At 44.3% G+C, this 13210-nt stretch overlaps 1 pseudogene across 1 annotated transcript in view; it reads right to left on the bottom strand.

The window, feature by feature from the left end:
• Positions 1-1256: 1256 nt before the first annotated feature.
• Positions 1257-13210, bottom strand: part of LOC309805989 (elongation factor 1-alpha 1-like) — a 79075-nt pseudogene continuing 67121 nt past the window's right edge. Inside the window, exons 4-5 of the transcript in view lie at positions 2633-3663; positions 1257-1269 (exon numbers count right to left, since the gene is read on the bottom strand). The product of the transcript in view is annotated as an elongation factor 1-alpha 1-like (transcript). The remainder of the gene's footprint in view (positions 1270-2632; positions 3664-13210) is intronic.

Genomic DNA, 13210 nt, shown 5'->3' with positions numbered 1-13210 from the left:
AATTGATATGAATGTGTAAATTCAAGAATAACCAAAACTTAAAATGGTACCCATTAGTTAGGTTTGCCCCATACTGTGATTAGGGACTATTTATATGTATTTAACTTCGAAATTCTGAATACTGTATGCATCAATTCTACTCCTTTAATTAGCTGCATTTGACCAAAAGATTTTAGTGAACTTATAGATACGTCAAGGTTACTGAAGTTATGGGAAGCAGCTGTTATCTTGCAAAATAAATGAACAGTTATTGCTGGGAGAACATAAACTCTTGTTTCTGAATAAGGTATTTGCAGGTTTGTATCAGGAGTCCCTAACCTCTTCTGAATGAAACACTGTGTTTAATTGCCCAGAAGCCATTGATGGGGGGAATCATTACTCAGGAAGGATGCTTTACACAGTGCAGGAAAGGAATCATATCTGAAAGTAGCCAGATGACAGAAGGAGAGCCAGGACATATGGCGTTTTGAAGAAGGCAGGGAGTCCTCTCCACTAGAGAGCTTGACCCAGACCCATCACCATCTTCCTCTAGAGTTTGTGTTACCAAGTCCAAGCTTGTGCTGCTCACCCCATGACAGGCCAGTAAATCAAGACACAAGCTGTTGGGGCAAGGAAAGCCAGCAGACCAAGAAGATGGTGGACTCATATCCCAAAGAACCATCTTGTCTGAGTTAGAATTCAAGTTTCTTATATAATAAAAGCAGAGGGAGTAAAGTCAAACATTTCCTGCTTCCAGCCAGCCTCCGGAGGGGGTGTGTTAATTCACAGGTGGGCCTGGTCCAGATGTTTCCTGTGAGCTAAACAAAGGTATATTAGCTTAATGCTCATTACCTGGGAGGCAGGGTTCCCAGAGATGGGAATTGCATATACTTTAAGCTTGTAGGCAACATCCCTTTAGTGATTAACTTGTAATGGAATACAAAGGTTCTTCCCTATTACAATTCCCCACTGCCAATGTCCATTCCACAGTCTTGTGGGGAAAGGGTCAAAGACTGCTCTGGCTACTTCCTGCTGAACAGGGGCAATGAATATTCTTTAGAATCTTTAGCAGTAAAATCCTCTTTCCTTTTTTATCTACAACCATTTGAACCTGATGAAACTCCTTAGCACTTTGTTGTCTAATTTGTAATTGAACTTGGGGTTGGGGTTCAGTTCCAGTTCCCAATACATATACCAAGTTCCTGTGCTGTTTATTTGGAAAAAATTAAATAGGTTGACCCCTCTCTGGCCATAATGAAATTACCATTTACTTCAGTTCAATAGGCAGACCTGTTGGAGTCAAACTCATGAACAGGGTTTAATATAATGCCCAAAGTTTTAGCATAACTGGCAACTGCTAGGTCTTTCAGAGCATTTATAGATTCTCCTGCCTGGGCAGACACCTAGAATGAACTACAACACAGTATTTCAAAGGGGCTTAATTTAAGCCTGCTTCTGGGAGCCACTAATCCATAGCAGGGCAACTGGCAAGGCCGTATCCCAAGTTAAGTTAGTATTCATTTTCTCAGCTTTTCCTGTTGATTGTGGTCTCCGGGATTAATGTAGTTCCAATGCCTTAAACCAAATCGGGATAATTTCCTGAAGGAGGGCTTTAACTGATTAAAAAGTACTGATTTTAATGAACTTATTTACAAAACAGAAACACAGACTTAAGAAACAAACCAAAGGAGAAAGGTTGGGGGGGAGGGATAATTAGGAGTTTGGGATTATCATATACACACTACTATATATAAAATAGATAATCAACAAGGACCTACTGTATAGCACAGGGAACTCAGTATTCTATAATAACCTATATGGGAAAAGAATCTGAAAAAGAATATATGTAACTGAATCACTTTGCTGTACACCTGAAACTAACACAACATTGTAAATCAACTATACTCCAATACAAAATAAAATAATTTTTAAAGTACTGATTTTAAAAACTGGTAATTTTAAACTGCCACACACAAAACCAGTGGTGCACAAGTCTCCTTTCCTTCTGAAGTTTATACAATTCATTGTTATCATTAATCAGTCTTTTTACAAAGAGTTCTGAGACCATTTTTCCACCACTGATTAAGACTGGGGTGGCAGGTATTGGAGATAATATTCATTTAGCCTCTTGAGTTTTCTGGACAGACTTGGTGACCTTGCCAGCTCCAGCTGCCTTCTTTTCCACCACTTTAATGACACAGCAACTGTCTGTCTCATGTCATGAACAGTAAAGCAACACAGAGGAGGATATGAAACTCTCAACACGTGGGCTTGCTAGGAACCGTAATCAACAGAAGCAGCATCACCAGATCAAAAATTTGTTGCCAGGACTTCCCTGGTGGCACAGTGGTTAAGAATCCACCTGCCAGTGCAGGGGACATGGGTTCGATCCTTGGTCTGGGAAGATCCCACATGCCACAGAGCAACTAAGCCTGTGCGCCACAACGTGAGCCCATACACTGCAACTACTGAAACCTGCACACCTAGAGCCCGTGCTCCACAACAAGAGAAGCCACCACAATGAGAAGCCCGTGCACTGCAATGAAGAGTAGCCCCCCACTCGCTGCAACTAGAGAAAGCCCGCAAGCAGCAATGAAGCCCCAATGCAGCCAAAAATTTAAAAAATAACAGTAAATGTAAAATAAAAATGAACTTGGGCCCATCTTCCAGCTTTTTCCCAGAATAATGATCAGTCTCCAGCTCAGCAAACTTGCAAGCAATGTGAGCTGTGTGACAGTCCAGCACAGGTTCATATCTAGCACTGATTTGGCCTGGATGGTTCAAGATAATCACTTGAGGCATGAAGCCAGGTGCTTCCATCGGTGGGCCATTTTTTCTGTCACCAGCCACATGGTCACAACGAACATCTTTGACAGACATGTTCTTGACATTGAAGCCCACACTGTCCCCAGAAAGGGCTTCACAAAAGCTTCATGGTACATTTCAACAGACTTTACTTCAGTTGTAACATTGGAGCAAAGGTGACCACCACGATAGGTTTGAAAACAGTCTCCACTCAACCCACAGGGACAGTACCAATACCAACAATTCTGTAGATGTCCTGGAGGGGCAGACTCAAAGACTAGTCAGTTGGATGAGTTGGTGGCAGGATGCAATCCAGAGCAGCATGGTTCCACTGGCATTGCCATCTTTTGGGTGACTTTCCATCCCTTGAACCCAAGGCATGTTAGCACTTGGCTCCAGCATGTTGTCACCATTCCAGCCAGAAATGGGCACCAATGCTCCTGTGTTGGGGTTGTAGCCAATTTTCTTAATGTAAGTGCTGACTTCCTTAACAATTTACTCATACCTCTTCTGGCTGTAGCGTGGCTCAGTGGAATCCATTTAACAGCAACATTTAGTTGTTTCACACCAAGAGTGTAAGCCAGAAGGGCATGCTCATGGGTCTGCCCATTCTTGGAGATACCTGCTTCAAATCCACCAGCATCAGCAGCAACAATGAGAACATCACGGTCAGACTGGGATGTGCCTGGAATCATGTTTTTGATAAAGTCTCTGTGTCCTGAGGCATCAGTAATAGTCACATAGTACTTATGGTCTCAAATTCCCACAGGGAGATATTGATGGTGGTACCACACTCATGTTCAGCTTTCAGTTTGTCCAAGACCCAGGCAATCCTCTTCAGAGACTTTTTCCATCCAGGTGAGATTGCTTCCACCCATCCTGAAAAAAAGTGTCCACAAACACTAGCAGGTATCTGAAATTTCCTGTAGCTCAAGGCATTTGTGTCCAGTCGTTGGTGGCACAGATTCCTTTGTGTTGGGCCCCTATCTGGGAAGGTCCAACAGCAGTCTTTGGGTTGTTTTTAGCACGAATCATGCAATTCTGAGTGACTCGCTGTATGGTCTTCTATAGGTTAGGCCCCATTATATATATTTGAATCCATTGTAAGGTGGCATCTCTCCTGTAATGGGTACTAATATGAATGTGCTGCAGCACAGGGTCCAAGATCACCTCAGGAATCAAAACAATTGTGCACTACATTTCCAGCCAGGCAAGGTGCAATCCAAGTGAAACCCCACTCCTTGACCCTCTCTTTGTCCTTTTCTGAATATACTGGATGGTATTTTGACAAGCCAGTCTGTGGGGGAAGTGATCCTCTTGCCTCAGAGGATATTGCTTTAGGTGTCCCGGGGTCCCTTTTTAAGGGGATGTCTATTGGCCATGTGTTTTTGGCCTTCCCTGGAGTGCTGTTAGCACACACTCTGGTCTTACCTTTTCATAGAGCTGGGGTGGGGGGAGAGGGGGAGGAGAGCTCTGTCTCCTGGGGTTTTCATGAGAACCATCTGTAGACTTAAAGAGTGTTCTCATGGGACACTGATGTCAAGCTGTTCTGAAGAAAAACTTAAGGGTGAAAGCTCATTGTTTCTCCCCCAGTAGGGGCTTACCTCTCTTCCAGTTACTCCCCTTTTGGGAATCCAGTGCCAAAAAAGTGGCATTTTGTTTTACATCTTCCTTCTTCTGTTGCTGTTCCCTGTTGAACACTTTAAAAACAACATCTACCCATTAAGAAGGGTTCATTCCAAATGCACCGTCTAATCTTCACAACTTTCTCCCAATGTCTGAGACACTTTGCCCAAAATAGATCAAATTTATCATTCTAATATTTTCAGGGGCCTCAGGATCTGCATTAGTATAATGTCTGTAGGCTTGATAAATCTTTTCCAAAAATTCAGAGGGATTTGTTTTTTGCTGAATTTCTTGAATTTTGTTTGAACTATTTTGCTTTGGTTCCCCTTTTCAAAGCCCCGCCCAGATGCACTAATAAGTAGCGTTATAAATAAGGGCATTCCTCCCTCATCGGGGTCCCATTTTAGTTCAGCTGTGGGTGATGCCAACTGGGCTCCAGTTGTAGGGGACCCTCCTTATGAAGGAGGGTTGCAATCTTTCCAGTTAAAGAAGTCTGAGAAACACATCTGACTGATGGTTTGCATTTAGTCCCCATATGAGATAAAGGTGTAAGGGAAATTGCCCTGCCCTGGGAGGGGCCCAAACTGGGTGCCCTGTCAGGTCTTAGATAGCGATACTAGACCAAATCCCTGTGCCCCAGGAACTAACACAGGATTTTCTAATTGATCCCTATAAGGAGGGGCAGTTCTGAGCTCCCGTGTCAGGAATTGGGGTTGGATAGAAACGGGAAGTGGTGGAAGGGGTGGATATATTGGCATAACAGCTGGAGGAGTTAAGGTATTTTATCTTCCCCCCAGAATTAGACTTTTTAAATTGAAGTATAATAGATTTTTTTAAATTGTATTTATTTATTTATTTGGCTGCTTTGGGTCTTTGTTGCTGCGCACAGGCTTTTCTCTAGTTGTGGAGAGCAGGGGCAACTCTTCATTGTGGTGTGTGGGCTTCTCATTGCAGTGGCTTCTCTTGTTGCAGAGCGTGGGGTCTAGTCGCACAGGCTTCAGTAGTTGTGGCCCTTGGGCTCAGTAGTTGTGGCTCACGGGCTCTAGAGTGCAGGCTCAGTAGTTGTGGTGCACAGGTTTAGTTGCTCTGTGGCATGTGGGATCTTCCCCAACCAGGGCTTGAACCCATGTCCCCTGCATTGGCAGGCGGATTCTTAACCACTGCCCCACCAGGGAAGTCCGAAATATAGTTGATTTACAGTGTTTTGTTACTTTCAGGTGTACAGCAAAGTGATTCAGTTATACTGTATATACATATATATATTCTTTTTCAGATTCTTTTTTCTTATACGTTATTAGAAAATATTGAGTATACTTCCCTGTGCTATACAGTAGGACCTTGTTGTTTATCTATTTTGTATATAGTAGTGTGTATATGTTAATCCCAAACTCCTAATTTATCCCTCCCCCTCCTTTCCCTTTTGGTGACCATAAGTTTGTTTTCTATGTCTTTGGGTCTATTTCTGTTTTGAATATAAGTTCATTTGTATCATTTCTTCTTGGATTCCACATGTAAGTGATACCATATGATATGTGTCTTTCCCTGACGGCACTTAGTATGATAACCTCTAGGTCCATCCATGGTGCTGCAAATGGTGCTGCAACCCCACTCCTCAGCATATATCTGGACAAAACTCTAATTCGAAAAGACACATACACCCCAGTGTTCACTGCAGCACTATTTACAATAGCCAAGACATGGAAGCAACCTAAGTGTCCATTGACAGGTGAATGGATAAAGATGTGTTATATATATACAAACACACACACACACACACACAGAGTAGAATATTACTCAGCAATAAACAAGAATGGAGGAGTTAATATTTGAAGCAACATATTCTCTCTCGTTCTCTTCCTTTTCTTATTTTCCTCGATGTAATAGCACAAATGCTCGCTCATAAAGGATTTCATCATTCTTCCCTGCTTCTTCGCAGAATAGCCATAAAGAGTAATTGATCATCTCTAACCTTTAAAGGATGACTTTTTGCCTTGGCATCAACCAAACAGGGAGAATTCTGGGCTGAGGGTTTTGGTGATTTTAGGAACCAAGTGGAATCTTTTTCTCTTCTCCCTAGGAATGTCCCACAGACACACCTTTCCCCTCCCCCCATTCCTTTTCTCCATTTGACATCAGTAAAAATTTTAAATATCACAAAATTGATTTGACTGTAAATGAAGAAACAATACCAAACAAAATGAAGTGAAAAACTCGGAGGGCAAAGAGTAAATCCTAAATAAACCCTCAAGTTTGGTCTTGGAGTTTTACATATACAACGACACAGGAGACCATAAATGATGTAATTAACACAGCAAGGGTAGCAGTGCATGGTGCACAGGGTCCCAAGATAACCATGCCTAAACCCCCTGTGGAGATCCGGACAGGTACAGTGGCCACACATTTTTACAGTAAAATATCATCTTCTTCTCACTCATGGGTTCATGGCTGTAATCAGATCACTTATCCAAAACCTACCTCAGAGGACTTTCTTTAAGGGCTATTTAAAACATTCCCCATTTTTAAAGACAGAAATTAAAGATAAAACACAAATGGCACATATAAATGCTAGCATCCAAAGAAGCAAACAAACCAGTTCACAAATCTAGTAAAAGTCAAACAACTCTCTCCTCTCTCCAACAGGGTAACCTAAACAAAGGTATTTTAGCTGAATGCTCATTACCTGGGAGGCAGGGTTCCCAAAGATGGGCCATTATGTATAATTTAAGCTTATAGGCAACATCCCTTTAGTGATTAACTTATAATACAATACAAAGGTTCTTTCCCATTACATCTGCAGATGGACTGTGTGTCTGCATTTGAGTTTGAAGGAGAAATCTTCTGATCACCTTTTAGGATCACAAGTGTGAGCCCTGTCACTTAGAGCCAGACAGGGAGCAGAGGATCCACTTCACCCCCGCTCCCCACCACTGGCACCTTGTACAGCTCCTTATTTTTGAAGAGGCTCAGGACCCCGTTCCCGCAAACTTTTCCAGTGGCCCAGAAGAAGTGACCTGAGTTCTACTGAGCCAGGTGGGAAAGGAGGATGCCTTCTCTATGCTTACAAGGTACAAAAGCCAAAGTCTGCCTGGTCCAACAGACACTAAGCAAAACACCTGTGATTTGCTAAGAATCTTAGGTCACTTTCTGGCTCCAGCTCTTGTCATCAAATATTCAACTCGAGGAAAATGGAACTCTGCCTACTATGGATAAGCAGTACATGGTCTGGACATGGGTCACTCACCTTTCTGTTTGGAGCCCATGCAATACTAGTGGCTGACTCCTGAGCTGTGTTGGCAGATGGAAAGGCATGGAGTTCAAATGGGCTTGAACTTGATCCACTGTTTTAGATTTTGTCTTGAAATGAGGAAATTTTTGTAACCAAAAATAGTTGGTTACAAAAATACTTAGTTGGTATTAGCTATTAGTTATAAAATAGGTAAATACTGGGCCTCATATAAATTCTGTAGGCCTCAGTAAGGCCAACTGGTCAAGACATACCTGCTTTAGCACTATTCACAATAGCCAAGATATGGAAACAACCTAAATATCCATCAACAGATGAATGGATAAAGAAGATGTTTTATACACACACACACACACACACACACACACACACACACACAATGGAATATTACTCGGCCATAAAAAAGAATGAAATAATGCCATTTGCAGCAACATGGATGGACCTAGAGATTATCATACTAAGTGAAGTAAGTCAGGCAGAAAAACAAGTATCACATGATATCACTTATATGTGGAATCTAAAATGTAACACAGACGAACTTCTCTACGCAACAGAAACAGACTCACAGACATAGAGAACAGGCTGTGGTTGCCAAGGGGGTGGAGCGGCACGGGAGGGCTGGATTGGGAGTTTGGGATTAGCAGATGCAAACTAGTATATACAGAATGGTTAAACAACAAGGTCCTACAGTATAGCACAAGGAACTACATTCATTATCCTGTGATAAACCATAATGGAAAAGAGTATATATATATCTGAATCACATTTCTGTACAGCAGAAATTAACACAACATTGTAGATCAACTATACAATAAAATACACTCCAAAAAAAGGCCCATTACTGCCCGCATTGGCTGAAGGTCACTGCTTTGGAAGTTCCCCCTACTCTTGCAGGAAGTATGGCAGGAGAATGGGCTGGTGGTGCTTATCTTTCTTCTATAAATTGTTTCATAATGGAGTGTTCTTGTGATGATGTGGGGCACATTGCTGATACCAGTGTTGCTGAAATGTTGTCCCCAGAGCATGTAAATACGGACAGACAAAAGCAGGTCTCGTGCTATGAGGCCCCCTTGGGCAAACGTCTTTAGGAGCTTCCTTATCACACGTCACTTGGTGGCTACCTGTCTTCTGTACAGTAACTGGTTCTTCACAGAAGAGTTTACTTGACTAATGATGGAAGAACTTTCCGCTGCTTTCAGAAATTTTCTATCAAGTTGACTTCATTGTAACCAGAGACATTTCTCCTTCAGTTTCCAGTGTTATTGCTGTATCTGCTATAAAGTCACATCTGCCAGCTTCCAGCCGTAATTCCTGAGGACTAGCGGGAACTGGGCCCCAGAAACAACAAAGCATGCAGTACAAGACAGCTGCCATCAACATCCTGCCTCTAGCGACTGCCCAGGATTCCCTGAAGTGAGAGGACCTAATTAAAGTGTCATCGTCCCCTCCGGAAAACAGCCAGAGTCCTGCGTGTGCATGGTTGCCAGCTTCCATCCCATTATTGGCTTTTCTGCTTTTAAATGTTGTTTCCAAAGAACTTACAGCAGTCCCTGCCATGCATTGTTTTTCATTCCTTTTAGATTAATGAGGTGGCCTGCTCAAGTTAGATGAGCCAAATTAATCTCAATGAATGCAACCCATAACACCGTAAAAGCAAATAAGTGAATTTATTTATTTATTTATAAAATATTTACTTTTTTTTTTTTTTTTTTTTTTTTTTGCGGTACGCAGGCCTCTCACTGTCGTGGCCTCTCCCGTTGCGGAGCACAGGCTCCGAACACGCAGGCTCAGTGGCCATGGCTCACGGGCCCAGCCGCTCCGCGGCATGTGGGATCTTCCTGGACCGGGTCACGAACCCGTGTCCCCTGCATCAGCAGGCGGACTCTCAACCACTGCACCACCAGGGAAGCCCCAAATAAGTGACTTTAACTCTGCTTGCCAAAGAATCTTTTTGGCATGGGAGGCGCCTAATTTTTGCTTCCTGACATTCGACAGGAAGAGTGAAAGTGACAGTCATGATCTTGATTCTCTTAAAGCAGATTTTTTATGAGCATTGAGTATGTGTCAGGGCATTTAGAAAATGTGTTGTTTTTTTCAAAGAAAAAGGATAAGATATCCATCAAGTTCGGCACTGCATTGAATTTGCTTTATTTGAGAAGGAAGTAACTGCATCACAAAAGTCCTGACAAAGATATTAATGGGACTCTGTCAGAATGAATAATAATAAATGGTTTTCTTGGGCATCCGACATAAATGTCCTTATCTAAAATGGTATGTTGAGATGATGAAGCAAAGATGACAATAGAACTGTTGGCTGACTGTCCATTTTTTTCTGCTAACTGTAGAAACAATGAACGTGATGCTTTACCTCACAAAGGAGTACTGGTGATTGTAAGGAGGGGGCTCCTTCCCTCCTCCAACAGAGAGTTTTACCAGCTGCCAATAACAGCCAGCCTGCTGCTAAAATGTCACCATAAGGGACACAGCTGAGGTTACAGTATCCACAAAGGACATGGATATTTAGGAAAACATGAGTCAAAGCAGAGGAAGTAGGCAAAGAAAAAAGAACTGATGAAAAGAAAGTAAATAAGGAAAAGATCTATTCTAAAAAACTCTAGACTTTTTCAACCTGTAAAATTAGAACCGGCAGCATCTCTTCCCTGCTTACATGGTTCCTTTCTCTAGCCAATAACCATGAGGACGCCTTTGCCATGGAAAGAATATTGTGATTTAATGACCCAAAGCCCTTTGTTAAATGCCATTTCCCATAAAGAGAGAGGCTCAAGATTCTGTGGCCCAGGAGCCATTGAGATGTGTGTTTATGAGGAGGCCCATCCAAACCACGTCCAACACAGGAAATTCTCACCATGGTTTACAAAGGCAAGTCTTACCCTCACCTGACACAGTACTTGTTAACCTTGGCTACAACTTAGAACCTCGCAGGTTGCTTTTAAAACCCAAGTCCAGGTATCCTCAGAATCTCTGGAGCTGGTTCCCAGATGTCAGTGTTTCTTAAAGCTCGGATAATACAAAGCACAGTGAAGGTTCAGAACCACTGGCCTGAAACAGCATGATGTACAGATGGGCAAGTCATGTGGGGCACCTGGGTCAGTTATTTGGGAACCTCCCTAGAGCAATGCACATGGGAGAAAATTTTATTAGAATGTAATAATAATAATGTGTATACGTGCATAGTACAATTTTATATTATACAGTGTTTTTATGTGCTTGTGAGAGTGCCCCCTGGGAAAATGCTTCACATGTTGTAAAACTACACAAATGTTAGATGTAATCAGCCTGGGACTTCCCTGGCAGTCCAGTGCGTAAGACTCTGTGATTCCACTGCAGGGGGCAAGGAATGATCCTTGATTGGAAAATTAAGATCCCTCATGCCGCATGGCCAAAAAAAAAAAAAAAAAAAAAAAGAAGTAATCAGCCTGTGTGATCACTGAGGAAATGAGCAGAATGAGAGGCCTGGGACTCGGTCAGTTCTCACCAAACAAGTGGCTGGCAGACCTTTTACCAAAATTGGGTCCCTGACTTTCCTGTGTCCTCTCCACAACACTTGGGAGTCAGAATTATCTTTGAAGATCTCCCTAAAAGATTGACATATTTGGTTTCCTCTATTATGAACTGTGATTTAGCCTCATGTACAAACATGTGTTAAAAATTGCTCGCCGCCGCCGCCGCCGCCGCCGCCGCCGCCGCCGCCGCCGCCGCCGCCGCCGCCGCCGCCGCCGCCGCCGCCGCCGCCGCCGCCGCCGCCGCCGCCGCCGCCGCCGCCGCCGCCGCCGCCGCCGCCGCCGCCGCCGCCGCCCGCCGCCCGCCGCCGCCGCCGCCCGCCGCCGCCGCGGGGCCTGTGTGCGAGCGCGGGTCACTGTCCGCCCTGCCTTCCGGGGGGCCTGTGCACCCCGCCACTGCCGGGGTCCCGAGGCCCGGGGACGGCTTTCCCGGGAAAGCGCACGGAGCGCCACGGGCTGCTGCAACGTCACGCTGGCCTCTGCCGCCGCAGGCCCGCCCCACACTGCGCGCCCCTCCCTCCACTCTGCCTGAGTGAGCCAGAGCCCCCGAATCAGCGGCTCCTTTAAACCCGTCCTGTCTGAGCGAAGAACGGACGCCCTCCGGCGACCTACGCGCAGAGGCGGGGCCAGGTCCAAGGCTGAGACCCGGGAGCTGTGAGAGCAGAGACAGGGAAATCTCTCTGTGCAGCCTCAGAGGCAGCGGATTAAAGCTCCACGGTCCATTTGATGTGCCCTCCGTCTGTGGAGTGCATGAATGGACAGCGAATCATCCCAAATTGAGGAAGTGGACTTTGAGGACAAGATTTAAGACTTTCCCCCCCTTTCCTCTTTTTACAACGAATTATTCCAGATTAAGGAGGTGGACTTAGAGAGCAAGATTTCAGACTTCTCGCCCTTTTCCTCTTTTTACAACGAATTATCCCAAATTGAGGAGGTGGACTTGGAGAGCAAGATTTTTGATTTTTCCCCCTGCTCTCTTTTTGTGAATATGTATGTGTAATCTTCTGTGTAAGATTCTCTCTGTATAGCTTTGCTTCCACCATATGTCCCAGGGTTCTATCGGTCCGTTTTTTTTTTCAATAATTACTTTCTAATTTTAATAACGCTACTATATTTCATATTTATTCTATTTTACTTTACCTGCTCTTTCTTTTTTTCCTACCTTCCCTTCCTCCCTCCCTCCCTCCGCTCCTCCTTTCCTTCTTTCTTTTACTTTCCTCCCTCCCTCCCTCCCACCCTTCTTCTTTCCACTTTCTTTTTCTTTCCTTCCTCCCTCCCTCCCTCCCTCCCTCCTGTCTTTCTTTCTTTCTTTCCTTCCTCCCTCCCTCCCTCCCTTCTTCATTCACTCTGCCTATTGCTTTCATTCCTCCCTCCCTCCCTCCTTTCTTTGCTTCTTTCTTTCCATCCTTGCTCCCTCCCTCCCTCCTTTCTTTCTTTCTTCCATCCTTCCTTCCTTTCTTCCCTTCTTCCTTTCTTTCCCTCTCTCTTTCTTTCTTCTACTAATTCTTTCTTTCTACTTTTTCTCCCTGTTATTCTGAGACGGGTGGATGAAAGGCTCTTGGTGCTACAGCCAGGAGTCAGTGCTGTGCCTCTGAAGTGGGAGAGCCAACTTCAGGACACGGGTCCACAAGAGACCTCCCAGCTCCACATAATATCAAGCAGTGAAAATCTCCCAGAGATCTCCATCCCAACACCAGCACCCAGCTTCAGTAAACGACCAGCAAGCTACAGTGCTGGTCACCCTATGCCAAGCAACTAGCAAGGCAGGAACACAATGCCACCCATTAGCAGAGAGGCTACCTAAAAACATAATAAGGCCATAGGCACCCCAAAACACACCACCAGACGTGGACCTGTCCACCAGAAAGACAAGATCAAGCCTCAACCACCAGAACACAGGCATTAGCTCCCCCCACCAGGAAGCCTACACAACCCACTAAACCAACCTTAGCCACTGGGGTCAGACACCAAAAACAACGGGAACTACGAATCTGCAGCCTGCAAAAAGGAGACCCCAAACACAGTAAGATAAGCA

This window comes from Mesoplodon mirus (genome assembly GCF_964341445.2).
Source record: "Mesoplodon mirus genome assembly, chromosome: 6".
Taxonomy (NCBI): Eukaryota; Metazoa; Chordata; class Mammalia; order Artiodactyla; family Ziphiidae; genus Mesoplodon; species Mesoplodon mirus.
Note: the sequence above shows the minus strand (reverse complement) of the source record. Positions and strands in the feature narration are given on the sequence as shown.